The sequence below is a fragment of the Prionailurus viverrinus genome, chromosome F1, assembly GCF_022837055.1.
Source record: "Prionailurus viverrinus isolate Anna chromosome F1, UM_Priviv_1.0, whole genome shotgun sequence".
Taxonomy (NCBI): Eukaryota; Metazoa; Chordata; class Mammalia; order Carnivora; family Felidae; genus Prionailurus; species Prionailurus viverrinus.
Window position 1 is genome coordinate 52418722 of NC_062577.1, and position 27061 is coordinate 52445782.

Below are 27061 nucleotides of genomic sequence, written 5' to 3' on the forward strand. Positions count from 1 at the left end.
GAATGGCTACCCCTGGTACCTTTATGGGTGGTGTTGGTGTTGGAATCCCATATCATCCCCGAAACCAAACCATCCTAATTCACAAGTCTAAGATGATAAGCAAGAAGTTGGCTGAGGGCTCGGTGTGGTGTCCATGTGCCCAATTGGGCACCAAGTCCTCATCTGGCTTCCGAAAGACCCGGGAAGCGAGGAAGTTGCAAAGTGGTGTGTGTGTGTGTGTGTGTGTGTGTGTGTGTGTGTGTGTGTATGTGCGCGCGTAGCGCGTGCCCGCGTGAATGTGTGTAGCAGAAGAATGGGAGGGGTAAAACAGATCGGGGTCTTTGTTTGCTATGAGAGGTGGGGGGGGGGGCGGGGAATACACGAGTAAACCCGAATTAAAAGACAGGTAGAAACAGACTGGCTCGTGGAGGCCTGCGAAGTCAGGGCAGGGGGCTAAATAAGGTAGAAAACTACCGGCAGGCGTGAACTGGCAGAGGCAGCCTTGGGCGAGCGGAACCCGGACCAGCCTCTCCGCTGGGGGCGATGATGATATTAAGTGTCTCCACCAATACTTTTAAGTTTTAATAAATTTTATCAAGAGTGACTCTGTCACAACACACACACACACACACACACACACACACACACACACACACACGCTCACTCTCACTCTCCCTCTTCCCCCTGCACTTTTTGAAAACATTAAGGGCGCTAGGCAAGTGAGAGTGCGGTAATTATCCCTGGATGTAGAAACCAATCTGGCTGCGAGACGCCCCTCTGCAATCGCCGGCGGCAGCAGCGGCGGCGGCCGTGCGCGGACCCGCGTGGAGGCCGGGGACTCCGGGCGCTCGCTAGGTCACCGCGCCGCGCGGCCGCCGCTCGCCGGCTGTTTAATATACATGGGGTGGGAACGGAGGGAAACGGATCGTGGGCCTGCACGTCCTGCACAAAAAAAAAAAAAAAAAAAAAAAAAATCAATTTGCTATTTATTTTTGAAAAATATAGATTTAGAGAATTTTTTCTCCAGCCCGACCCCCTCCAAGAACGGCGGCCCACATTTAATTACGTCTTTTAATGACTTTTCCCTTACTTGCCGTTGCTATTCCGCGTTAAGGGCGGGGGCGGGCGGGGTTTCTTTGGGGGGTTTTCAATTCTGGTATCTTCAAAAAGATTTGCCTTATGTGTTAATTGCATGCTGTTAAGCACATCTGGGATTGCGTGCTGACCAACTCGGACCAACTTTTAATTAACACATTGACCCGGCGAAGAAGCAGACGCCCAGCCTCCCCCTCGAAATATGTATATTAGCCGCGCGGAAGCCGCGCGGCCCGCGCCGCCAGGTGCGTGCGAGGAATTGCCTGCGTCGAGGGGCGGGAGGGGGTGCAAATTGCAACCGCTCGCGCTCTTCCTGCGAACGTTTTTCTCGCCTTACCTCTAGGAAAACAAAGAAAAAAGAGTAATCGACCGGCTCCAGAAGAGGGCTTCTTACAGTCCTTAATGTGATTTGACCCTGGGCGGGGAACTTAGGAGGAAGAAAGGAGACTCGCCCTGAACCATTTCCAACCGGTCTGACTTGGGCCTGAGCTGAGGTGGAGGGCCTGAGCTCTTTAAATGCAGAGTTCTCCTGTTAATGAGGAGAATTGATGGCCCGGAAGCCTGGTGGAAGCAGAGAACCAGACAGCGGCTGCCTTTTGTGGTCCTGGCCTTCCTACTCCCAGCCTCCTCCCCTTCGCCCCGGGCTCCCCGAGGTTAAACCACCCTCGGGGGCCCGCGTCTGGGAACAAGGAATGGGTGTCCCCCCTCCTCCTTGGAGCGCACCGCTTTCAGCTACGGCAAAGGAACCAGCGGCTATTTTTAGGACTCTAGGCCCGGTCACCAAGGCTCGACTATTCCGGGGTGATCTTCCAGGCAGGCCAGTCAAATCCCGGCTGGAGGGCGGAGGAAACCCGGAGCGCGGCACGGGCCGGCGCCACCCGCAGATAGGCAATTCACCCTAAGTAATTTCATTCAGAATTGATGGCGTTTCACTGGAGTGGTGCCTTCCAAGTGAGTGCCTAGCCTGCTTCCCTGTAGAGCACAAATGCGGGTTAATCCCCAGATACGTACTCATGTTCTCTTTCCGCATCTAATCTCAACGGCCTCGCTCTTCTAAATGCTCAGCTGCAGCATACCTCCCTATAAAAAAATGTCAAAGTGGTATTCCTTCTCTTAGCCATAAAAAAGTTGGAGTGAATCACTCCCAAGTTACCGTTTAACGTCCCCTCCAGGTAACAGCTGAAGTTTCTTGTTTGACATTTTTCATTCCCCAATACAGAACTTTTCAATAAATACTCAGCACCAGCACGAGGAGAAGTATATGTCGCAATAAATTCATGGCTGTATGCTCTCACTATGTCGATGCTTTGCAAAATTTAATGTGACAAGATTGCTCCCCAAATTCCTTCCACCTCTCTTCTTTTTTTCTTCTTATTCTCCTTTTTTTGTCCTTCCCTGGAAGCTGCTTTTCCAATCAATGTATCGGAGAATCTGCAAAAATTTAAAACTGAAAGAACAGAAAAGATATAGACAAGAAAGCGAAGATCTGTTATCAATAATTCCTCTGAGTTCCTCCAGATCTTTTTATGTTCAGAGAAAGGTATAATCAACACACATCTTCAGATGTGTCGGAAAACAAAACAATCAAGTTAGTAAATTACAGTGTCCCTTTGCAAAGATAAGGCCTTTGGAAAGTTAGCAGGAGCATTACCCAAATGGCTTTGTTTTGAGTTTTAGTGGACCACAGCTACTTATTTCAGCTCGCAAATTGATCTGCAAAATTGCAGCACACACCTGATATCCAGGGACAAACAGGAGTTGGTAACTCCAGCTGGCTCTTTTGATTTACTCCGCCTGGTAAGATGTATGCTGGGGTGTTTTGATAAGAGAGGAAAAAAAGGGAGTCAGCAGTTTGATTTGGAAACTCTTTTATTGCTGAATATGGTTGCAGGTTGAAACTAAAGAATGTGTTTCTGCTGGGGACATTTGCATGACACATCCATATGCATTAGCAGCTGCACGGTGTTATATCATCAGTTCCTGTGAGCATTTATCTTCCCCCCCCCCCCTTCTGTCTTTCTCAAAGGAAGCTGGTAAGTGGCTTATAGGAGAACCATATAGACTTTAAAGACACATGAATCCTCCTGTGTCCTTCAGGCCCTCAGCATCTAATTGGCCTATAACAACCTGTATCTTTTGAGGATTTTGGAATATGTGAAGTAACTAGCCTTTCTGGTTACATTTTTTAACCTATAAGGATGGATTAACTGTGTATAGAATTACCCAAAGAAAGGGGTCGTGGCGGTTCTATTCCATATCTATGCCGTCATCAACATTCTTCTGCTAATTTGCTTTGTGACTTAACAGAGAAACTTCATTAAACTCTCCTTTATGGCATTCGTTTTCATTTCTTGATACTTGATAGAGGTAATATTTTTGATTCAGGGTAGCTAAGACCTTTCCACACTGGCATGTAGTGGTGGCATCAGAAACCGCAAGAGCAGTTCTAGAAGATGTGTGCCTCTTCAGAGATTGTATGAGTCGTGCAAAGGCCATCGTCTCATATCCACAGCAATGGTCTGCATCTAATCCTGCCTGAACTTTGTTTCATATGTCTGACTCTCTCTGAATTCCAGTGATCTGTAAACAGCAGGAACCACAATGTCAAATTGAAATCAGAAAGAAACTGAGTTCTTATTTGCTCTGATTCTGTTCAGTCACATAGGCTATTTTTTATTATTTATTTATTTAAAAATTTTTTTTTAACGTTTATTTACTTTTGAGACAGAGAGAGGCAGAGCGTGAACGGGGGAGGGTCAGAGAGAGGGGGACACAGAATCGGAAGCAGGCTCTGGGCTCTGAGCTGTCAGCACAGAGCCCGACACGGGGCTCATACTCACGGACCACGAGATCATGACCTGAGCTGAAGTCGGCCCCTTAACTGACTGAGCCACCCAGGCGCCCCTAGGCTATTTTTTTAAATATTTTTTTAAATTTTTTTTACATTTATTTATTTTTGATAGAGACAGAGCACAAGTGGGGGAGGGGCAGAGAGCGAAGGAGTCACAGAATCAGAAGCAGGCTCCAGGCTCTGAGCTGTTGGCACAGAGCCTGACACGGGGCTTGAAGTCACAAACCATGAGATCATGACCTGAGCCAGAGTCAGATGCTTAACCAACTGAGCCACCCAGGCACCCCAACACATAGGCCATTTTTTTTTTAAAGAAAACTGTACATTTAAAGTGTAGTCATCAAGTCAGGGTGACTAGGAAGCATACGGACTCAAACCAAGAGACTAACATAAGCAAATTTTTAAAAATCACCTCGTATCTGCTCACATTCAGTGTTCTTTGAGATTGTTTGAGAATAACCATGCTCAAATTTTGAAGTACTAGTGCATTACAGGTGTATTACAAAGTAAGACATAAATCTTCCACACATACACACACACACACACACACACAACTAGGTAACTAAAAGATAATAATCCTTAGGAATCATGAAGATATCCTACTAGAGATATTGTGGGTTTTTCTCCATTTTTGGTAGCTTTTTTGGTCATCAGAGAAGGTATTTAAAGGAAAACAAAGAAATGACAATAATTAGTAAAATGATGTCATCTGTTTCTTTTTTCTACAACGCTTGGAACTAATATGCACTACTGTATAAGTGGGCATGCCTGATAACAAATAAATATGCATGAACCTAAATAATTGTTTTTATGTCTTGTTTCCAGATGCTTGCAAATAGCACTAGATTGGTTTGACCTAACCAAAAGGTAGCTAAGATCTCTGCCGTTCAATTGAATACTAGATATTTTAAGTATCAAAACAAATTTCCCCTGCCCTCCGTTGAACAAAAGTCGCTGGCTTTTTTTTTTTTAACTTTTCAGCTTTAAAACAGTAATCCAGTATAATGTGGGTCAAATGGTTGCTTGATATTGCATAATGGAAAATTAATGAGCTAATTATTTTATTCAATTATTTCAGTGATACCTAGAACGAACAGCCAATTATTAGGGCTAGTTAGCTTAGTTGTTTAGTTTAGAACATGGGCCAGAATTGATCCTGTGGCTAACTCTTTTCAACAGCTGCATATTATTACGTCCCCCAACTCAGACCCGCCATGAACAATTATGTGCCAGAGGTAACAAAACGAACAGATGAGAAGGCAGATGAATTTGCACAAACCAAAGAAAACTATTTATTTTTTAAAGTACACATCTCACCGGAGCACCTGGGGGCTCAGTTGGTTAAGCGTCTGACATCAGCTCGGGTCATGATCTTACAGCTTGTGAGTTGGAGGTCTGTACTCCACTCTGTGCTGACAGCTCCAAGCCTGGAGCCTGCTTCAGATTCTGTGTCTCCCTCTCTCTCTGCCCTTCCCCCCCCTTGTGCCTGTCTCTCCCTTTCAAAAAATAAATAAATAAACATTGAAAAATTTCAAACTACACATCTTTTGCAGTAGTACAGAAGAGATTATGTATATATGTCTACAACCCAAATGAAATATCTCTGGCAAGATTTATTAGAGAATAGGGACAGGGAACAAAAGACCTAATTAAGGCTACCAGGAGAGCTTAGATATGATGAACACTACTACACCTGCCTGGTATTGTGTCATTTAACACATTTACAAATCAGATGCTACTACCTCAGTGTGCATTCTCTCTAAGATAAAGAAAGAATTTGTTTGCTTTCAGATTGTGTTTTGCCATTAAACATTTCTAGATGTATTAATTGTGTCAATAGATGTTGGGATATGGGGGATCTGGGAGAATTATTTATTTGCTTATCTATTCATATCTTGGCTGTTTTCAAAATAATTCTCTTTCTTCCTCTAAGGCTTTCCTTGTCACAGGACACAACATCATAAGCTCTTTGAAATATGATGGTTAACAAAGATAAACCATAGGCCATTACAATGGGTCACCGTTGATTCGGCAAATCTAAACCAAAACTGGACAGAAGTTTTGTTAAGTCAGTACTTAATTCTATGGCCAAGAACTACGAACTAGGTAATAAGGACATTCAAAAGTCAATAATTGTAGTCTGACATATAAGGAGCTCAGAAGTTGCTACTCTGTTCTAACAAGAAAAAATTGAACAAACTGAAAAATTAACAAATCTTAGACCCATCAGAGAAGTGAGGTCACAGGGAAAAATCCCATCCCCCAAATTGGAAAGACAGATGAAAACAACCAATCACAACTTATGGTAGTAAAATTCCAAGTGTGAAAACCTCCTTGGGAATCAGTACGGGGGTAGGAAAATAGGAACTGCAATTGACAGTTGCTGGGAGCTCAGTATGGACAAATCTGAGAGTTTACAACTCCAGGAGAAGCTAATCACAGATAAGATCCCACATATTTATGACTTTTATTCCCAGTAGCTCTACTGGGTACTCACTGTGAATATCAGATAAAATTGCCTCATACTTCTGGAAGGAGGAAGGGAAAAGGAATCACTTTTTAATATGTCGGTTTTTGTTTTGTTTTGTTTTGTTTTCACAAAGCCTGCCTTCAGGAGAAACTATTTTGCCATAGTCTAACCTATGGGGGCTCATCAGAGCCTAACCTACCCGAGAGAAGGGGAATACAAAACTCCAGCCCCCTCTAGCCATCATGTCCCACCTAATGGGGTGAAACTGAGGTACACTGGTGAAATTCACAGTCCAGGGGCACAAGCTCATCCAAACACTGAGACCTAATGATAGGACTACACAACATGGCCACCACCCCGACACCTTACCATCGCATTACCAAAAACCTATTGTCTGCAGTTTCTTTTGCCCAGTATATCATGTCCACCTTTCAACAAAAATTATAAGGCATACTAAAAAGCAATAAACACAGTTTAAAGCATTAGAATCAGACAGATACGGCCGGAATTTTGGAATTATCAAACCAGGAATAAAAAAAAATGATTAATATGACAAGGGCTTTAATGGAAAAGTACACAACATGCTAGACCAGAGGGATAATGTAAGCAGAGATATGGAAATTCTAAGAAAGAATCAAAAATTCTCTAAATCGAAAACATTTTTGATTGAAGAACATTTTTGATGGTCTCATTAGTAGCCTATCACAGCTGAGGGAAAAAATCTCTGAGGTTGAGAATATGACCAAAGAAACTTTGAAAACTAAAAGCCAAGAGAAAAAAGAAAAAAAGGAATAAAATATCCAAGGACTGTGGGACAACTACAAAAATTGTAACACACACAATGGGAAGACCATAAGAGGAAAGAAAGAGGAACAGAAAATGTTTGAAGCAGTAATAACTAAGAACTTCTCATAACTGATGTCAGACACCAAACCATAGATCCAGGAATCTCAGAGAACACCAAGTAGGATAAATGTTAAAAAAAAAAAAAACAAAAAAAAACCAAAAACCAAACAAACAAAAACAAAACAAAACAAAACAACAACAAAAATAAAACACACCAGACTATACCTCGGTATATTATACTTAAACTTTAGGAAATCAAAGACAAAATCTTGAATGAAGCCAGAGGAAGAAATCTTACCTAAAGAGGAACAAACAAGAATTACATCTTATTCCTCCACAAACTGTGCAAGCAAAAAAAGAGTGGAGTGAAACAGTTAATGCATTGAGAGAAAAAACTACCAATCTAGAATTCTGTACCCTTTGAAATTATCCTTCTAAAATGAAGGAGAAATAAAGACTTTCTCAGACAAACATAAGTTGAAGGAGTTTGTTTCCAGTACACTTGGTTATAAGAACTGTTAAAAGAAGTTCTTCAGATAAAAGAAAAACGATATACGTCAGAAACTTGGATCTACATAAAGAAAGGAAGAGCTTTAGAGAAGGAATAGTGAATATAAAATAAAAACATTTTTGCCTTTCTCTTAATTGAAATAAGAGATAACAATTTATTAAAAATAATAAAAGTTGTAATATATTTGATGATTATAGCTTATGTATAAATGAAAATAAATGACAGCAATGTTACAAGGGACAAGAAGGAGGAAATAGAATTATTTTGTTATTATAATGTACTTGTACAAACCATGGTATACTGTTATTTGAAAGTGGACTTGAATTAGTTGTAAATATACATTGCAAACTCTAAAGCAACCACTTAAAAAATAAAGCTATACTTATTATTGATATGCAATGAAATGAGAGGAAATGGAATAATATAAAATGTTCATTTAAATCACAAAAGCAGGGGCACCTGGATGGCTCAGTCAGTTGAGTATATGACTTTGGCTAAGGTCATGATCTCAAGGTTCATGAGTTCTAGCCCTGCATTGGGCTGTGTGTGGACAGCTCAGAGCCTGGAACCTACTTCAGATTCTGTGTCTCCCTCTCTCTCTACCCCTCCCCTGCTCGTGCTCTGTCTCTCTGTCTCTCTCAAAAATAAATAAACACTAAGAAATATTTTTTAAATAAAAATTAAAATCACAGAAGCAGACAAAATCATGGAAGACAAAAATGGGGACAAAGAAGATGGGCAACAAATAGAAAACAGTAACATATAGGGTAGATACTAATTTAACTATATCAATAATCACTTTAAACACCCAAGCTTTAAATATACCAATAAAAAGACAAAGATTGTCAGAGTGAATCAAAAAAATAAGATTCAACTCTATGTTACCTGCAAGTAACCCACTTTGAATATAAAGTCACACAGAAATTAAAAGTAAAGGGATGGAGGAAAATATACCACACAAACACTAAAAGAAAATGGGAGTGGCTATATTAATTTCAGGCAAAGGAGAACAATGAAAGTTGGGTCAGGGATAAGTTGACATTACATAAATGACATTACATAATGATATTACATAATGATAAAGGGCACAATATTTTAAAAACATTTAACAATCCTTAATGTCTACGCATTTAACAACAGAGCATCAAAATATGTGAGACAAAAACTGATAGAACTGCAAGGAGAAATAAATTAATATACTATTGCAGTTGGAGATATTAATAATCCTGTATCAGAAATGGGCAGATCCAGTTGGCAACAACTCAGTAAGGATATAGTTGAAGACAACAGCACCATCAAGCAACTGGGTATAATTGACATCAATAGACTACTTCATCCAGGGGCGCCTGGGTGGTGCAGTCGGTTAAGCGTCCGACTTCAGCCAGGTCACGATCTCGCAGTCTGTGAGTTCGAGCCCCGCGTCGGGCTCTGGGCTGATGGCTCAGAGCCTGGAGCCTGTTTCCGGTTCTGTGTCTCCCTCTCTCTCTGCCCCTCCCCCGTTCATGCTCTGTCTCTCTCTGTCCCAAAAATAAATAAACGTTGAAAAAAAAATAAAAAAAAAATAGACTACTTCATCCAACAACAACAGATCATCTATTCTTCTTAAGTTCACATGAAACGTTCGCCAAAATAGACCCCATTCTGTGCCATAAAATACACCTTAACAAATTTAAAAGAATAGAAAGTATACAATGTCTGTTCAGACCACAATAGGATTAAACGAGAAATCAATAACAAAAATTTAGCTGGAAAATTCCAAAATACTTGGAGATTAAACAACACCCTTGTCAATAACTCATGAGTCAAAAAAGAAAGCTCAAGAGATATTAAAAGATATTTTGAACAAAATAAAAATGAAAATACAGCTTATCAGAATTTATGAGATCTGGCAAGATCATCACTTAAAGGGAATTTTAAAGCATTGAATGTATATATTAGAAAATAAGAAAGACCTAAAATCAATAATCTAAGATTACACCTTAGGAAACTAGAAAAGAACAAAGTAAATCCAAAGTAAACAAAAGAAAAGAAATAATAAAAATTAGAGTAGGAATAAATGAAATTTAAAACAGGAGATCAATGGAGAAAATCAACAAAATTGAAAGCTCGTTCTTTGAGAAGACCAATAAAATGATAAGACTTTAGCCAAGCTAATGGGAAAAATAGAGAAAAAGAAAGAGGGAAAAAGAGGAAACATGAATTATTAATATCGTAAATTAAAGAGGCAAGATGACTACATATCTCAAGGACATTAAAAGGATAATAAAGGAGTATTATGAACAACTGTATGCCCACAAAGTTGATAACTTAGATGAAATGGAAAAAAAATTTTTAAAGACTTTATCTGTCAAAACTCACATATAAAGAAATAAACAATTTGGAAGAGCCTATATCTATTAAATCAATTGAATCACTAATTAGTAACTTCCAAAACACAAAGCCCAGGCCCAGTGAATTCCGTTAATCACTTAAGGAAGAAATGATGCCAATTATCTACAATCTCTTTCAAAAGATAGAAGCAGAGGAAATACTTCCTAACTCATTCTATGAGGCCAGAATCACCCTAATATCAAAATCAAACAAAGACATTACAAGAAAATAACACTATAACCCAATCTCTCATTAACATGAATGCAAAAATCCTCCACAAAATATTAGCAAATCTTATCCAACAGTGTATAAAAAGATTTATACACCATGACTAAGGAGGATTTATTCCAGATATACATAGCTGGTTGAACTTTTGAAAAAGCATTTAATGTAATCCATCACATCAACAAGCTAAAGAAGAAAGTCACATGAAAGCCACAGGTATCAATTGATGCAGAAAAAAATATTTGACAAAATCTGACACCAATTCATCATAAAAATTCTCAGAATACCAGGAATAGAAGAGAACTTCCCAATCTAATAAAGAATATCTACAAAAACCCTCTAACTACCATGCTTAGTGGTGAGAAACTAAAAGCTTTCCTGTTAAGATCAAGAACGAGGAAAGGCTATCCCTTCTCAACCTGCTTTTCAACATCACACTGGAAGTCCTATCTAATGCAATAACAGAACACAAGGCAATAAAAGGTATACTGATCGAGAAAGAAAAAGTTGTGTGTTCATAGATGACATGATTGTTTATATGTAGAAAATCTGAAAGAATCACCAAGAACAAAAAAGCCTTCTAGAACTAATAAGCAACTACAAGGTGGCAAGATACAAGGTTAATATACAAAAGTCAATTGTTTTCCTACATAATAGCAATAAACAAAAAGAATTTTAAATTAAAAACTCATTACATTTACATTAGTGCCAACAAAAAGAAATACTTAAGTTTAAGTCTAACAAAATATGTCCAACATTGATGTGAAGAAAACTACAACACTCTGATAAATAGAAATCAAAGAAAAATTAAATAAATAAGAGATATTCCATGTTCATGGATAGAAAGACTCAGCATTGTGAAGATGTCAGTTCTTCCCAACTTGATGTATAGATTCAGTGCAGTTCCAATCAAAAGCTGAGTAAGTTATTTTGTGAGTATCAACAAATTGATTCTAAGGCCCCAAATAGCCAAGGTGGTATTGAAGAAGAACAATGTTGGCACATTGACACTACGTGACTTCAAGACTTACTAAATCTACAGTATTCAAGACAGTGTGGTATTGGTGACAAAATAGACAAATAGATCAATAGCACAGGTTAGAGACCCCAGAAATAGATACATATAAGAATAGTCAACTGATCTCTCACAAAAGAGTAAAAGCAAAATAACGGAGCAAATACTGTCCAACCAATGTGGACATTCACATGCAAAAATGAATCTAAACACAGACCTCACACTGTTAACAAAAAGTAACACAAATTGTATCATAGACCTAAATACAGAACACAAAACTGAAAACTCCAATAAGATAACATAGGAGACAACCTAAATGATATTGGGTATGGTGCTGACTTTTCACATACAACACCAAGCCACTACCTATGAAAGAAATAATTGATAAGGTCAGACCTCATTAAAATTTAAAACTTCTACTCCCTGAAAGCCAATATCAAGAGAATGAGAAGGCAAACCACACATCTGATAAAGGACTGTTATCCAAAATATACAAAGAGCACTGAGAACTCAATAATAGTAAAACTAACAATCCAATTAAAAAATGGATGAAAGATCTGAAGAGACACTTCACCAAAGATACATACAGATGGCAAGTAAGCTCATGAAAAGATGCTTAATAGCATATGTCATTGGGGAATGGCAAACTAAAACAACAATGAGATAACACCACACTTACTAGAATGACCAAAATCCAAAATACCACAACCAACAAATGCTGGTAATGATGTAGAGCAAAAAGAATACTCATTCAAAGCTGGTAGGAATGCAAAATGGTACAGCCACTTTGGAAGAAGTGGAAATTTATTACAAAACTAAATATACTCTTACCTTATGATCCAGCAATTACATTCTTTGTCGTTTACTCAAATAAATGGAAAACTTATGTCCATACAAATACCTGCACATGGATGTTTATAACAGCTTTATTCTTAATTCCTAAAATTGGGAAGCAACCAACAGGTCATTCAGTAAGTTAAATGGAGAAATAAACTGTGGTACATTCAGACAATGGAATATTATTCAAGGTTAAGAAAAGAACTACCAAGTCAGGAAAGGCATGGATGGACCTTAAATGCATATTACTAAGTCAAAGAAGCCAATCTGAAAATGCTACGTATTGCATAATTCCAACTATGTGACATTCTGGAAAGAGCAAAACCATGGAGACACTAAAAGGATCAGCAGTTTCCAGAAGTTAGGGGAGAGGGAGGGATGAATAGATAAAGAGCAGAGGATTTTTAGGTGGGGAAATTAAGTATAATATTACAATCATGGATATAAAGTCATCATTCATTTGTCAAAACGCATAGAATGTGCAACACCAAGAGTGAACCCTAATGTAAACTATGGACTTTGGGTGATGACAAAATGACAAAGTGTCAATTGTAACAAATATCCCTGCTGGGGCAGGATTTGATAGGGAAGGCTGGACATGTGTGGGGGCAGGGAGTGTGTGGTAACTCTATACTTCCTACTCAATTTTGCTGTGAAGCTAAAAATGCTCTATAAAATAAAGTTTATTAATTTAAAAAAATCTCAATAATTATGATGTTAATAACTTGTTACTAGCGTATCCTAACTCTTAGACCCTAGGTCTTGCTGCTTTGCAAAATCTTTCTATAATATTTTATCTCTATCCACTAATAACGAAGGAATATGCATGCAACACTAAATGTTAAGATAGCTTTGTAAATAGCATGAATTAGTACACGGGGTTCACCGCCAAGAAATATTTCCAAGACAGACAACGAACATATTTTGTTACTAAGTGGAGCACGGTATACTATACAACTGGGAAACACGCATTAGCTTAGTTGGGAAAGAGGATAATATTAATTTTTCTCTACCATTATAGTCCCCATCACTGCCATCTGCCCTGTCATTTACTGAGTACTCACTTTGTGCCAGACACTGTGCTGGGACAGCTATATGTACTTTCCCAGTTAACTCTCATGCAACTTCTTTTTTTTTATTTTTTATTTTTATTTTTTTAAAATTTTTTTTTTTTCAACGTTTATTTATTTTTGGGACAGAGAGAGACAGAGCATGAACGGGGGAGGGGCAGAGAGAGAGGGAGACACAGAATCGGAAACAGGCTCCAGGCTCTGAGCCATCAGCCCAGAGCCCGACGCGGGGCTCGAACTCACGGACCGCAAGATCGTGACCTGGCTGAAGTCGGACGCTTAACCGACTGCGCCACCCAGGCGCCCCCTCATGCAACTTCTTGAGGTAGGCTCCATTATCCCTGTTTTACTGATGAGAAGCGGAGATATACAGAGGTGCTCTACTCTCTGACACCTGCCGGGCTGCATTAGGAATTTATGGGTTCGATTCAGTTTCATTTTTTTTAACAGATTTTTGGGTATGCTCATGAAAAGGAAAATCATATCTATTATTTCCTAAAAATGTATCTGAAGCACACTAGGTAAGGGAAAGCCTTTATATACGGCAGTCATCTGGCTATTTATCTGGTCTGTCCACTCTATTTGCCATAAAAATAAGTTTCACTGTCAGGTGGGACCATCTAGACCAGATATCTATCTGCAAGCAAGAGTATTTAGCTACAGAAAGTGGGCAGGGCTTGAAGGTGTGAGGGAAATTCTTCTAAACAATTTAGAAATTAAGCAAATAAGGTTGGCTAATATGCGGTAATGTGATTAAACACTGAGAATGTCTACCAAGGAGTTGCCTATAAAATATGGCAAGTTAGGGAGCACTCGAGACTCCCAATGAGGTGGCACAAATCTAGCCTCAGAAAGACAAGAATGGTGTGTGATTTTTAATTCAGTATGAACAAGCCTGTTTTGGGAAGCATCTTTTCTGAGGATATATTTTCTGAACAAACTGGGTGCGATCAGGTAAGAGAGGGCTAATGGTCCAGAGATTGTACAGCTATACCCAAGACCTGTATCCTAGAACAGGTATATCATTATTCCTTGTAAATTCATGTTCTATACCCACCATTTATTAAGTGCTTATTGTGTGTCAGGCAGTTTACATACATTTTACAAATAATCTTTTTTAAAAAGTCTTTAAAACAAGTTTTAATCTCCACTTTGCTGGTTAAAAAAAAAAAAGGCTTGTGTAAGTCAGACAGCTAAGTAAATGGCAGAGCCAGGATTCAAACACCAGTCTGGTTCATTCTAAACCCACATTTCAAAGCATTGTCCGGTTTTATACATCAGGCATTCATTACTTGTAGTGATAGGAATCTAACCCTTGGCAGTAGATGCTTTTGACGTAGCATCAAATTCGAGTTTCTGATATTAAGAATGATATTCTGGACCTGGCGAGTTCTCAATGAGCTATACACACTATCTCAGGAAGTCTCTTGGCAGGCAGCTGGTTGACCTTTTCCAATGATACCTTCATCTTTCAGTGTGCTTTCATTCAAACTGAAGCAGGAACTTTATAATGGCTACAAAAGGATTATTTGATAATGCCTAAAGTTATACTATGGATGGGTGTGATTTAGTATCAGCAAAAAGATACTGTAGGCAATTACAAATGGCATAAAGTGAGGATATCGGCTTCCGTACGGGTTTTCTAATTGTTAAACAAACTGAAACTCTTATCCATGGCTGGTTTTAGGAAACGCCTTTACAGTGAAACCTTGGGTTGCGAGTAACTTGTTCTGTGAGCGTTCCACAAGATGAGCAAACATTTCTAATACATTGTAACTTGATAAATGACAATGACTTGCAGCACGAGTACTACGTGGGGCCAAATGTCACATGAGCTCAATTGAGTCAATGGTTCGTCCCTCTCTCTCTCTCTCTTGCTGTGAGATTGTGGGTGATAGTGTCCCATGCTCAGATGCTCAGTCTCAGGCTGCGGTGTTTGGAAGAAATCAGTGATTTTTCAGAACGTTGGAAAGTGCCCACAAGCTTCACTAGTGTATTTTGTCCCTTCAAAGCACCTGTGGACAGTCCTTTGCTTTTCCATCCAAGAGTGAGCCTGGGAACGCTTTGCTTCATTCTAGGTCAGGCTGCCTGCAGACCCTTTCCTCTGCTGCCTTATTGCCAGTTACGTTCAATACAGTCTATGAGAAGAGTTTATTAATCCTGTGCTGTAGTCAACATCTGTTAGTGATAGTGAAATTTGTCCTACACAATAACCCTCCTCTCTCTTGTCTCCCTCACTCCAGCCACAAAGGTTTTCAAAGGCAAGTGCAGGTTAATTTGTTTATTTTTCTTTATATTTTGTAGTCTCTTTATTGTTTTGTATTATATTACCATATTATAATCATTTTTAGATGAATATTTTTTGTTTGTGGAATGAATCAGCTGAGTTTCCATTATTTCTTATGGGGAGTTTCGCTTCGGTACACAAGTGCTTTGGATGACAAGCATATTTCTGCAACAAATTATGCTCACAAACCAAGGTTTTACTGTATATTCTTTTTCCTTCGTCCTTCTTTTCCTATGGGTGCAACTGTCATGTGAGGATAAATTGAAGTTATTTCTGTGTACGAGGGCTTCTAATAATAATTGCAAAGAATGCCCAGGCTCTCAAATTTTAGCGTTAGCTCTTCGAAGTTCACACTTCATGCAAGGCCTGTATCACCTATGTTGCTAAACTATAGCTGCTTTCCAGATCTGTTCCAAGTCCGCATTTAAGAGGATTGCTTTCCTTCAAGCAAGCCCTGCAAAGTGATGCCACCAGCACTAATATTCACAAGTGATTTTGGTCTGTGAAGCATTGTAATTTCACCATCTCTCCTACCTGTGGACATTGGGGGGCAGAGGCTGGACATTGGTGATTCGTAGTTTCTAATCTGCTGGGAAGAATGGCTCCCAGATTAAGATTAAAAAAAAAAAAAGACTTTCTCCTCTTCTTTCATCTTGAAGATATACAGATTCTTCCTTATATCTGATATAAACAGTAATCATCCAGCTTGGCTACAACCCCCTGGAAGCCCTCCGCTCAACTATTTCAGATTTACTGGAATATAAATCACACACACATGTATGTATCTACCTTTATTTATAGAAACATAATTGTAGTCTCTACAAAACTTTAGTTGTCTGGGCTGCTTAGTGGGTTAATTCAGCCAAAGAAGCACCCGGGGGGCTGGTATGGTCAGTCCTCCTCATTCGGTTTCCTGGTCACACAGAGCGCCCCCCAGTCTGCACGGCCTCGGGAAGATGTGTTTATCTGAGGAAAAAGCAAGTGGAGCCCAAAGTGTCTCTGCTCAAAGCTCATGCGCACTGATGACTGATCTTCGAATAAGGATGGTAAAACATCGATGCTCCTGGTTTCCCTACGCTTTGTTTCAGTTCGGAGATTTAGATAGCACGCAGGGAGCATGGCCCCTGTGGGCAGGGAGTTTTTCTGTCACACCAGAGCCTAGTGTTGGGCCACAGCCAGGATGGTGGTGCCAGAAGTGTTTCCTCAGTGAATTAAAGGTATACAAGTAAATGCAGATAGAAGAGATAACAGCATCACCGCTGGACTTTAAATTAAAAAAAAAAAAAAAGGAGAAGAAGAAGAAGAAGAAGAAGAAGAAGAAGAAGAAGAAGAAGAAGAAAGGATGTGTTGTGACTTTAAAACAGACTATTGACTTTTGCCTGGGTAGGTGGCTCACACAGTGATTAGGAGTCTGAACCATAATTGTTCTTGTCATCCACACGCTTGGCCACGGTCAATATCTTTTCACATATACATTTTTAATCATGTATTAATAAACAAGAAGTTTGTATCTTATCGATGATTGGATTATATTATTGACCAAGTCCACAATTCCACACATGGCTTCTGAAAATACCAACAAGGTCAAAATGTAAAGATCAGGTGAAGTGCTTCAAAGACACAAAAATTAGACTTTTCTCGAACTCTTTGTGTGACTCTTGTGTAGAATGATTCTGAGGAGAGCAGAGGGCTCTTGAAATCATTTACCAGTTGAACACATGATTCTGTCTAGACTAAAGCGAATAGTATAAATAAAAGTGAAACTCAAATTTTTCTGTCATCCTGGAATACCGGAAGTGTTTTTGCTCTTCTCTTCACGCATTTTGGCTGAGACCGATTGGTGCAACAGAATTGGATCTGGGCTGCTTTAAGAATTCTCATTGAAGGGCGCCTGGGTGGCACAGTCGGTTAAGAGTCCGACTTCAGCCAGGTCACGATCTCGCGGTCCGTGAGTTCGAGCCCCGCGTCGGGCTCTGGGCTGATGGCTCAGAGCCTGGAGCCTGTTTCCGATTCTGTGTCCCCCTCTCTCTCTGCCCCTCCCCTGTTCATGCTCTGTCTCTCTCTGTCCCCAAAAAAATAAATAAACGTTGAAAAAAAATTTTTTTTAAAAAGAATTCTCATTGAAGCCGAAAGGAAATAAAGCCCCCGGCAAGCCGAAAATGTTTACTTCACCACTTGCCAAAAGGATTCGGATTTTCTCCTCCCGAGGCTGGGCTCCTCATATTGTGATTCTTCCCCTCCCTCTCCCCGTAAACCTCCTCGTTCTGCAATACATCCTTCCCATCTACGGCGTTTGCTCCTGGTGTGGGTTGCCCAGACACTGGGAGAATGAAAATTTAGACAAGCTACGGGTAGAAAATCTCAACATGATCAGTTCAATTTGAGATACTCTCAGGGACAGGATATATTTGAATTGTTCTTCTTTCTTCCTCACCTTTCACCGAAACCTCTGGTGTAAACTTAACAATGATTCTTATATCATCTTAAATCGCTGAGAAACTGAAGGAGACCTACTTCTCTGGACACCACCTCAAACACCACCCCTTCTCCTTCATGTTTGGTCTATGAGCTCCGTCTTCTGTCTTCCAACCACATTCTAATTCCTTCTGCTTGATCTTGGTTCTGTCTTCTGGTTTCTAAAATTCCCTTTAATTCCCTGCCATCGGCAAACTTGTATCTTTAGCTGTCCGTCTGCAGTCTGGTTAATTGTGCCAATGTATATTTCTTAGTTTTGTTAACCTCTGGTTATTTAAGATGTGACCCTTCGGAGGCAGCAAAGCGATTGATATGTGGGACCTCTCTGTCCTGTTTTGCAACTTCTTTGGAGCCTGTATTTATTTCTAAATAAAAAAGATTTTAAGAAATAAATCAGATCTACACATGCCAAAAGCCAATCTCACCTACAGCTCATATTTACATGTTAATACAAATATTTCTGCACTCTCTGGGCACAATCCTATAATTCACAATTACTTTTTTGATGCGGAGGGGTGTGGAGAAGAGAGATTATCTTTTTTATTAAAGGGGTTATTTCCTATTTTAGACTTTTAATTATTTTCAGAGAGGAGATTTTTGGGGACAGGGTGGGAGAGCATGAGGGAACAGGAGGTGAAATGGACTTTAAGCAGAAGAATAAGAAAACAGTCACCTTTGAGCTGGACTGGAAGGAAATCATCAAAAGCACAAATACCTTGAATGTTCAGATAAAATAAAGTCTTGTCTTTCCACAATGAAATGTATTCAAGTAGAATTAATACTCCTTTGGAGCTCTTCATTTGCATCTGTTAAATATGATAATAATACCTTATGTATATAGTGATTTACACTTTTCAAAATTCACATTTTTACCTGTGTGGTCTTCATAAAAATTCTGTGACACAGGCAAAGAGGGCAAATAACATTTAAATGTTATTCCCATTTAAATACGATTGCAGATCAGAGAAGATCAGTACACTTTCTTAGGAGAAACTAAGACTTGAATCCATATTTTCCAATTCCTAGTTAGACACTCTTCCCATTTCACTATATACATTATTAGAATAACCAGTTTAGACTTTAGATTTTAGTCTAGTTATGGAGCAAGAACCACAGAAGTTGTTTACTTTGGGAAAAAATAATTACTTTAAATAGCAATAATATCCTGAAAAATTACATGCTGTGAATGTTACCTAATGAACATTTTTCCTTTCTCTATCATTCTGTGACTTTCTTTCTATGTATAAAGCTCTCTGGGATCTGTCACAGACCTTTACTTTAGTTTAATTTAGAAATCAACTATTTCCTCCTAATCTGTAGCTTGTCTTTTAATTCTCTTAGTTGTGTCTTTAGTGGAGTAAGTTTTTTACTTTTATGAAACCCAGTTTATCAGTTATGTGTGTGTGTGTGTGTGTGTGTGTGTGTGTGTGTGTGTGTGCATTTTTGGTATCATGAATAAGAAATTTTGCCTAATCCTAGGGCACCAAGATTTTCTCCTAAATATTTTATAATTTTACGGTTAGATTTGTGATGCATTTTGAGTTAAAATCTGTACAAGGTATGAGAATTCAATTGTAGCTCTTTTTTTTCATCTATACATCCCCCATTTTTCTAATGCCATTTACTGAAAGGCATGTGTTTTCTCCGCTGCATTGGTTTTGCATTTTTATCAAAATCAACTAGCCCTATTTGTGTGGGTATGTCTCTAGATTCTTGATGTTTTCCATTAATCTCTGTGTCTATCACTCTGTCAATACCCTTACCATCTTGATTTCTGTAGCTATACGGTAATTCTAATAATCAGAAAGGGTGAATCTTCCAACTTTATTCTTATTTTTTAGAATTCTTTTTGCTAGTCTGCATTCTTTCTTTATAATCCTTTCTTTCCATATACTTTTAGAAACTCATCTCTTTTTACAAAGAACACTACCAGCATTTTAATGGAAATTACATGAAACTCACAGATCATTTGGGGAGGAATTAATTTCATTCTTATGTAGAGTCTTAAGCCCATAAACTAAATATGTCTTTCCATTTATTTAGGTTTTCTTTTATCAGTTTTTTGTAGTTTTTACCTTAGCAAGCTTCTGTATGTTTTACTAGATTTATACCTGAGCATTTCTTTTCTTTTTGAAGCTATTTTATTATTTAAAAAAAATTTTTAATGTTTATTTATTTTTGAGAGAGAGACACACACAGAGGGGCAGAGAGAGAGAGGGAGACACAGAATCTAAAGCAGGGTCCAAGCTCTGAGCTGTCAGCACTGAGCCTGATGTGGGGCTCGAACCCACAAACTGTGAGATCATGACCTGAGCTGAAGTCAGATGCTCAACTGAGACATCCAGATGCCCCTTTTTGAAGCTATTTTAAATGTTATTGATTTCAATTTTAGTTTCCAATTGTCTATTGTTTCTATATAGAAATATGATTAATTTTGCACATTGATTTTGTGTCCTGCAACTTTGCTGGACTCACTTATTGGTTCTAGATTGTTTACAGATTATTTGGCATTTTGCGCATAGACAACCATGTTGTTTGCAAATGATTGTATTTCCTCCTTTGCAATTTGTATGTCTTTTCTTTTTCTTACTTTATTGCACAGGAAAGGACAAGTAACCCAATCAAGTTTCAATGTTCATTTGTTTTTGTTTTTTGGTTTTTGGGTTGTTTTTTTTTTGGCCCAATATAATATATGCTTTCTGATTGCATATATTTCAAAGTTGTTTCTTACCAATTTCATCATAAGAGATTTTACCTATTCTCTTTCAATAATAGTTTTGTTTTTGGGTTTCCAACCAGTGAGTTACCAGGTAAAACTCTGTTCATTCTTTATTAACTTTAAACAATTTAAATACTCTTACTTAACATAAATACTGAAACCATGCTAAAATCCTTTCAAAAAAACACATAAATGATCCTAGCAAGTCAACAAAGATTCTAAAATTCCTATCGGGCAATTTTCTAATGAAGACTTTACCTTCTAAGAAGACTGGGATTTTATAGACTTATTTTTTCAATTTCATTACAGATGAGACACCTGCTATGTCATAGAACACAGCTGGAGAGGTGAAATCAGTTGAGTCACCTTGCAAACAAAGCAGAGTGTGGGTAGACCACAGCAGGAGATGATGAGAGCCCCTGGGAGGCTGGTGGCGGGGAATACAGAGACAGTTGATTCGCCAGCCCAAAAGTTAGGCAACTAGGACGAACTTCAGAGATCAGATTCTAGCTTCCAAACTGTCAACAAGTCGAAAGCACTCATTCCATAAGACTGACGTATAGGTGGGTTACTGGGACGGACGACTGGATACAGTGGGGTAAGTTGGAACATCAGTCTTCACGACTGGAGTTCCAGGGGTCAGGGTGACTCCAGTCACAATACTAGATTCCAAGGTGTTGGACGAATGTTTATTTATTTAAAGAGAAATATAGAGAGCAGGGTATGGGCAGAGAGAAAGGGAGAGAGAGAATCCCAAGAAGGCTCTGTGCTAATTAGGGCACAGTCTGCCACAGGGCTCAAATTCACAAACTGTGAGATCATGACCTGAGCTGAAACCAAGAGTTGTCCATCAAGACACGCAGGCACCCCCAAAATCAGTTTTTAGATCAGAGATGTTTCTATTTGAATTAAGCTTTATTAGTTTCCAATATGTAGATTTATGTGATTAGCTCTAATCAAATAGAGCAGAACATTTAGGATCAAGTAACTTCTGTATTGTTGCTTCCAGACAGGGGTCTCTTCCTTTTTGTTTGCTTATTTGTGAGAGAGAAAGAGAGAGAGAGAGAGAGAGAGAGAGAGAGAGAGAGAGAATGAATGGGGCAGGGGCAGAGAGAGGGGGACAGAGGATCCAAAGCGAGCTCTGCACAGACAGCAGCAAGTCAATGCAGGGCGCAAACTCACAAACCATGAGATCATGACCTGAGCACAAGTTGGATGCTCAAGGGCCCGAGCCACCCAGGTGCCCTAGGGTTTCTTTCATTGTTAACATTTCTATAAACACCTTTTTTATTTCCTGAGAAAAAAACTATTTAACCACCAGTAGGTATTTTGGCAACCTATAGAATATTAATCAATGGTTTGGTTAATCAGGTATTTCATTTACCAGATTCCATTATTAGCTGCAGCCAAAGCATCATTTTGGACAGATTCTTGGACAGAAGAGCTGTCGGATCATGAAAAAACTGTTTATTTCTCTCAAATATCACATCATATTAGGCCATGACTCAGTCTTAATTAGGCTCTCATTTTAGGTAAAGGTGTAGTCCTGCCAGGATGTAAAGGAATGTGATGAAATGGGCTGAACAGATAATCCATTCTACGGGTTCCATAATTCAGCTCATGTTTCCCTTTACCATATCACTCATTTAGCAGTGTGGTATTGAAATACCTGATCGTTTGCCACGGATTAACTCTCTATATCTTTCCAAAATACCTCCTGGGTGATGAAACATGTTCCTTCCTCAAGAAAAGAGTATTTATAGAAATGCTAAAAATGTATCACAACCCCTTTCTGAATTTAAGTTCACTCACATAACCGGTTTGGATCTCACAGCCTCCTAAAGGTCACCTGTGTGGTTATTTGCATTCATTGTGCCATCAACAAATATAAATTAAGCCACCTGCAAGAAAAGGAACTTTAAATTTAGGCAATGGGCATAGACTGGGCCCAAAGGATCCATTTCCACTAAATGAGGCTATAAAAACTAAACATGACCTAAGCATTCTTCTGCCCTCCAAAATAAGGCTCAAGATGACAGTAAAGCCAAGAAAACATACTACTTGGAAGAAAGCAAAGGACAGGACAAATACTTACTCATGCCATCATTTCTTGGTACAACAAAGCACTGATAAAATACAGGTTTGGAAAAAACCACTGGCGTGATGTATTAGCTTTTCTTATATTCCTCAAATGGCATTACTATCAAAGATAGTGCACACACACACACACACACACACACACCCCTTCACAGGCAAATATCATCTCTAAGATGTATTGGCAGTAAGCACAACCCAAAAGACACAGAATAAGAGTGTCCAAAGGGTCATTACTCAGATATACTACAGCATACATTTCTCTTCAGTGTAGAATCTTGGTGTGTAAATATATACAGTGGAGACTCTCCACCACTTTACTCTAGTAAATTCATGTGAAATAGCCTGTGGTGATCCCACTGGGTCAGCTGGTGCAGCACAGGGTTTGAATCAGCTGAAAAACCGGCTTGATAGCAGTGAAAAGAAATAAAGCAGTACTAGATATCTGGTATTGTGTCATTTATTGCCTTTATTCTTTTGAGGAATGGTATGAGCTCCTTGTCATAATTGCTTTCTCTTGGAATTTCTGAGTAGCTTTGTGGTTTCCATTATATTAATTAACCACGAAAAGGAAAATTCCCTGGATGTTTTTCTATCATTGAACAGTTAGATCAATTTGCTTAGTTCAAGACCAGACTAAAATTCTGTAAACCAGCATTTCCCAAAGGAATGTTATGAGAAAAAATTTTAATACTTATCTATGTTTAGAAAATATTGTTTTAAATAAAGTTCAATAGGTTGCTTTACTCTGGGGCTCTGCAATGCCTGTAATAAGCTAACATACATGAAGAATGTCCTGGAGGGAGACAAGTGGTCAGTATTCCCCCAACTTGCTTGACCATAGAACCTTCCTCTTGTGGAGCATCTCACTTGGCAAGTATTTCCCAGAGCACACTTGAAGAAAACACTGTTTCAAATGGTTTCAACAGAAGCATCATTAAAGCCAGGAGACCTTGTTGCTGCCTCTTGCTAGCTGGCCCCAGGCAACTGGTGGAAGGGACCACAGTGAATGCAACCTTGTTTCTTTTGTTTTCTACACAGTGAGAGGAGCTTGTAGATCAGTTGCTCTGTTTGGTTTGATTTTACAGAGGGTGGTGAATCAACCTGACCAATAACAGTACATACCCATCAGGGCACATAATTTGGGGGATTCAAAACAAGCAGTCAGCTATTCCTTGGTTGATTGCAAAAAAAGAAATTGCAGGGGTGCCTGGGTGGCGCAGTCAGTTAAGCGTCCGACTTCAGCCAGGTCACGATCTCGCGGTCCGTGAGCTCGAGCCGCGCGTCAGGCTCTGGGCTGATGGCTCGGAGCCTGGAGCCTGTTTCCGATTCTGTGTCTCCCTCTCTCTCTGCCCCTACCCCGTTCATGCTCTGTCTCTCTCTGTCCCAAAAAATAAATAAACGTTGAAAAAAAAAATTAAAAAAAAAAAAAAAGAAATTGCAAGGGTAGTTGGTCCTAATATAAAGATTTGGTGTAAGAAAGTCCTGAAAATTGGTACTATACTATACTATTTTTTGCTTTGCTTACTGTGAGTGGGTTCATATAAGAGGTTTTACTCTGTATGTGTGTATCAGTATGTGTAAACTCTTGATACTGATTATAGAAGATCTTCTGTACTGAAGAAATTCTTTTATTTCACTAGACCAATAAAAACTCTCATTATGTAGAGAATGAATGTGATTACTGAATATCTATATTTCTTCATATAGAAATATATATATATATATACATATATATTTATATATTGCAAGTGTTCTGAGATTAAAAACAAATTTGTGTACTTCCTCCCCACAAAAAAGTTAAGAAGGTCATTTCATGTCAGAAATTCGGCCATGCCTGCAAATTCAGATCAAAACGTGACTTGTTTCTTTTGTTGTTGTTGTTGTTTTTAGTGAATTCAGTTGTTTGGCATTCAGTAGATAATTTTACAGATCTAAGATTTTACTTGTCAACCAGTTAGTTTTCTATGGCACAGACATAGCCTCTGTCGACATTCTTTGAGAGTAACTAATGAATATAGACTGTGGTGATGTTCTGTGTTGGAGGATCCAAAAACCATGTAGCCCAAGTGAGGTCATTGTGTCAGCAGACAGTGGATGCAGTTAAGTAAAGAGCTTGACTAATTTTGTTCTTACTCAGTTGATGAGCTGCTTGGCATCTTCTAGCTTCAATCTTAATCTCTGTGCTTCGAGGAAGTACAAACAAATATTTAAGAACACCCAAAAAGGACAAATCTGACTAATGCTACCTAATAGTGCTCACAGGATGCTGAATTGAAGGGAGACATGTCTGGGAGAAGGGGGCATGGTAGGGAGGTCACCACCTGCTGTCTTATCTCCCTCTCCCCCTTCCCCTCACAAAAAGTACCTTTTTTATTTTTTAATGTTTATTTATTTTTTGAGAGAGAGAACAAGCCAGGGAGGGGCAGAGAGAGAGGGAGAGAGAGAATCCTAAGTCGGCTCCATACTTTCAGCACAGAACCCAATGCGGGGTTTGAACCCATCAACTGTGAGATCTTGGTGTGAGCCAAAACCAAGAGCTTAACTGACTCAGCTGCCCAGATGCCCCAAAAACTACCTTTTCATTAAACTTTGAGAGAAAAATGAAGACAAGTATTAATGGAAAGATGGGAGAGGCATGTTTTAGTCATTTGTAAAAGGAGAAAGCTTGCCAAGTGAAAAATGAATGTGAATAACAAACCAGAAGTTTGTCCAGCTTAAGTCCTGAGAATGACTATAGTTTGGTAATTCAAAGACGAGAAGCCTTAAAATATGTATTTATACTTTTGTATTTCATTTGGTGGATTATGGGAGAAGTAACCTGAGGTTTCAGTTTATAAGTATATACTGCGTAGCTGAATGTATCTATAGGTAGATACACACATTGTATATAGATGTGTTAAGATTTATTGCATATACATATTTGTAGAGGTAATCAGGGCTAAATGAAGTCATAAGGGTGGGGCCTAATTCTATAGGATTAGTATCCTTGAAAAAAGAGGAAGACACATCAGATCTCTCTCTTTCTGTCTCTCTGTCTCTGTCTCTGTGTCTCTGTGTCTCTCTCTCCCTCCATGTGCACAAAGAGAGGAGGCCATGTAAGGATACAGTGGTGAGAAGGTGGCCATCTTCAAGCCAGAAGGGAGGTCTTACCAGAAACTAACACTGAAAGTACCTTAATCTTGAACCCCCAGCCTCCAGAACTGGGAGAAAATATATTTCTGTGAAGCCACCCAGTTCGTGATATTTTTCTACGGCCCTTGAGCTGACATACACAACAACCATTACTACATTATTTTTTTTCTTCCCCTCTCTACATCATTCCTACTTTTATCTCATATGATATTTGTTACTCATATGAATTATTACTACAGGAAGAATAAAGACTGTAACTGAAGTCTCCACTAAGGGTAGAAGAGTTTCATTAACACTTTCCACTTAAGAGACAGCATGTTGGTATTAGTGATGCCTCTGTAAAAGTTGAGCAGCCATCTGAACGATAAGAACATTTAACATCCTCAGAAGTCAAGGAGAACATATCTTTTTGGAACACCTGAAACAAAGTTATTAAATAGGAGCAGCAGCTAAAGCAGACTCCAGGCTAGATGGAACTTTTCCTAAGGTACATACAGAAATGATAATATGGTCTCTCAATATCCTTCACGTACATTTCTTGGAAGGAAACAGGACACATTTGGGGAGATTCTATAGACATCCTCAATATATATTTGCTTCCAAAACGCAAGGTGGAAGCGAAAACCAACAGACCTGTTCCAGTCCATGACTAACACTAATTCTTTTCTCGACAGAGGCATGGCTGGCTAATGAGGACAGGGAAGGCTCTGGTCACATGTCACCCACAAGCCTATCATGTGAAGTGAAACTACCCAGACCCCACATTACTGAACGCAATCAACCCTCTCTTGGCATTAAATATTTGTGTTGCAGCCTTCAGTAGTTTCAATAGCATGTCTTGAAGGACATCCAGAGGACGGAATCAACTCTAGCAACCTATTGGTAGAATGGAATCATCGCAAAACTGAATGCCCTTAAATGCACTGGGCAGACTTTTAGAGTATAGGTCAGCATGGGGTGGGGGTGGAAATAATCAGCTACAAACACTGTAAATATTGACTGTAAACTACTGGACAAAGACAAAAACTACCATCCTTGGAAAGTCCAACAGAACCTGACCTTATACTAATGGCATAAACAAA

At 39.0% G+C, this 27061-nt stretch overlaps 1 long non-coding RNA gene across 3 annotated transcripts in view; it reads right to left on the reverse strand.

Moving 5' to 3' along the window:
• Nucleotides 1-615: 615 nt before the first annotated feature.
• Nucleotides 616-27061, reverse strand: part of LOC125155383 (uncharacterized) — a 31278-nt gene continuing 4832 nt past the window's right edge. Inside the window, exons 1-3 of one of the 3 annotated variants that reach the window (XR_007148189.1) lie at nucleotides 18747-18831; nucleotides 2228-2521; nucleotides 616-921 (exon numbers count right to left, since the gene is read on the reverse strand). This is a non-coding gene — a long non-coding RNA (uncharacterized LOC125155383). Of the gene's footprint in view, nucleotides 922-2227; nucleotides 2522-2808; nucleotides 2885-18746; nucleotides 18832-27061 lie in introns of those variants that run through there. The other 2 variants (XR_007148190.1, XR_007148188.1) reach the window with 2 other exon arrangements.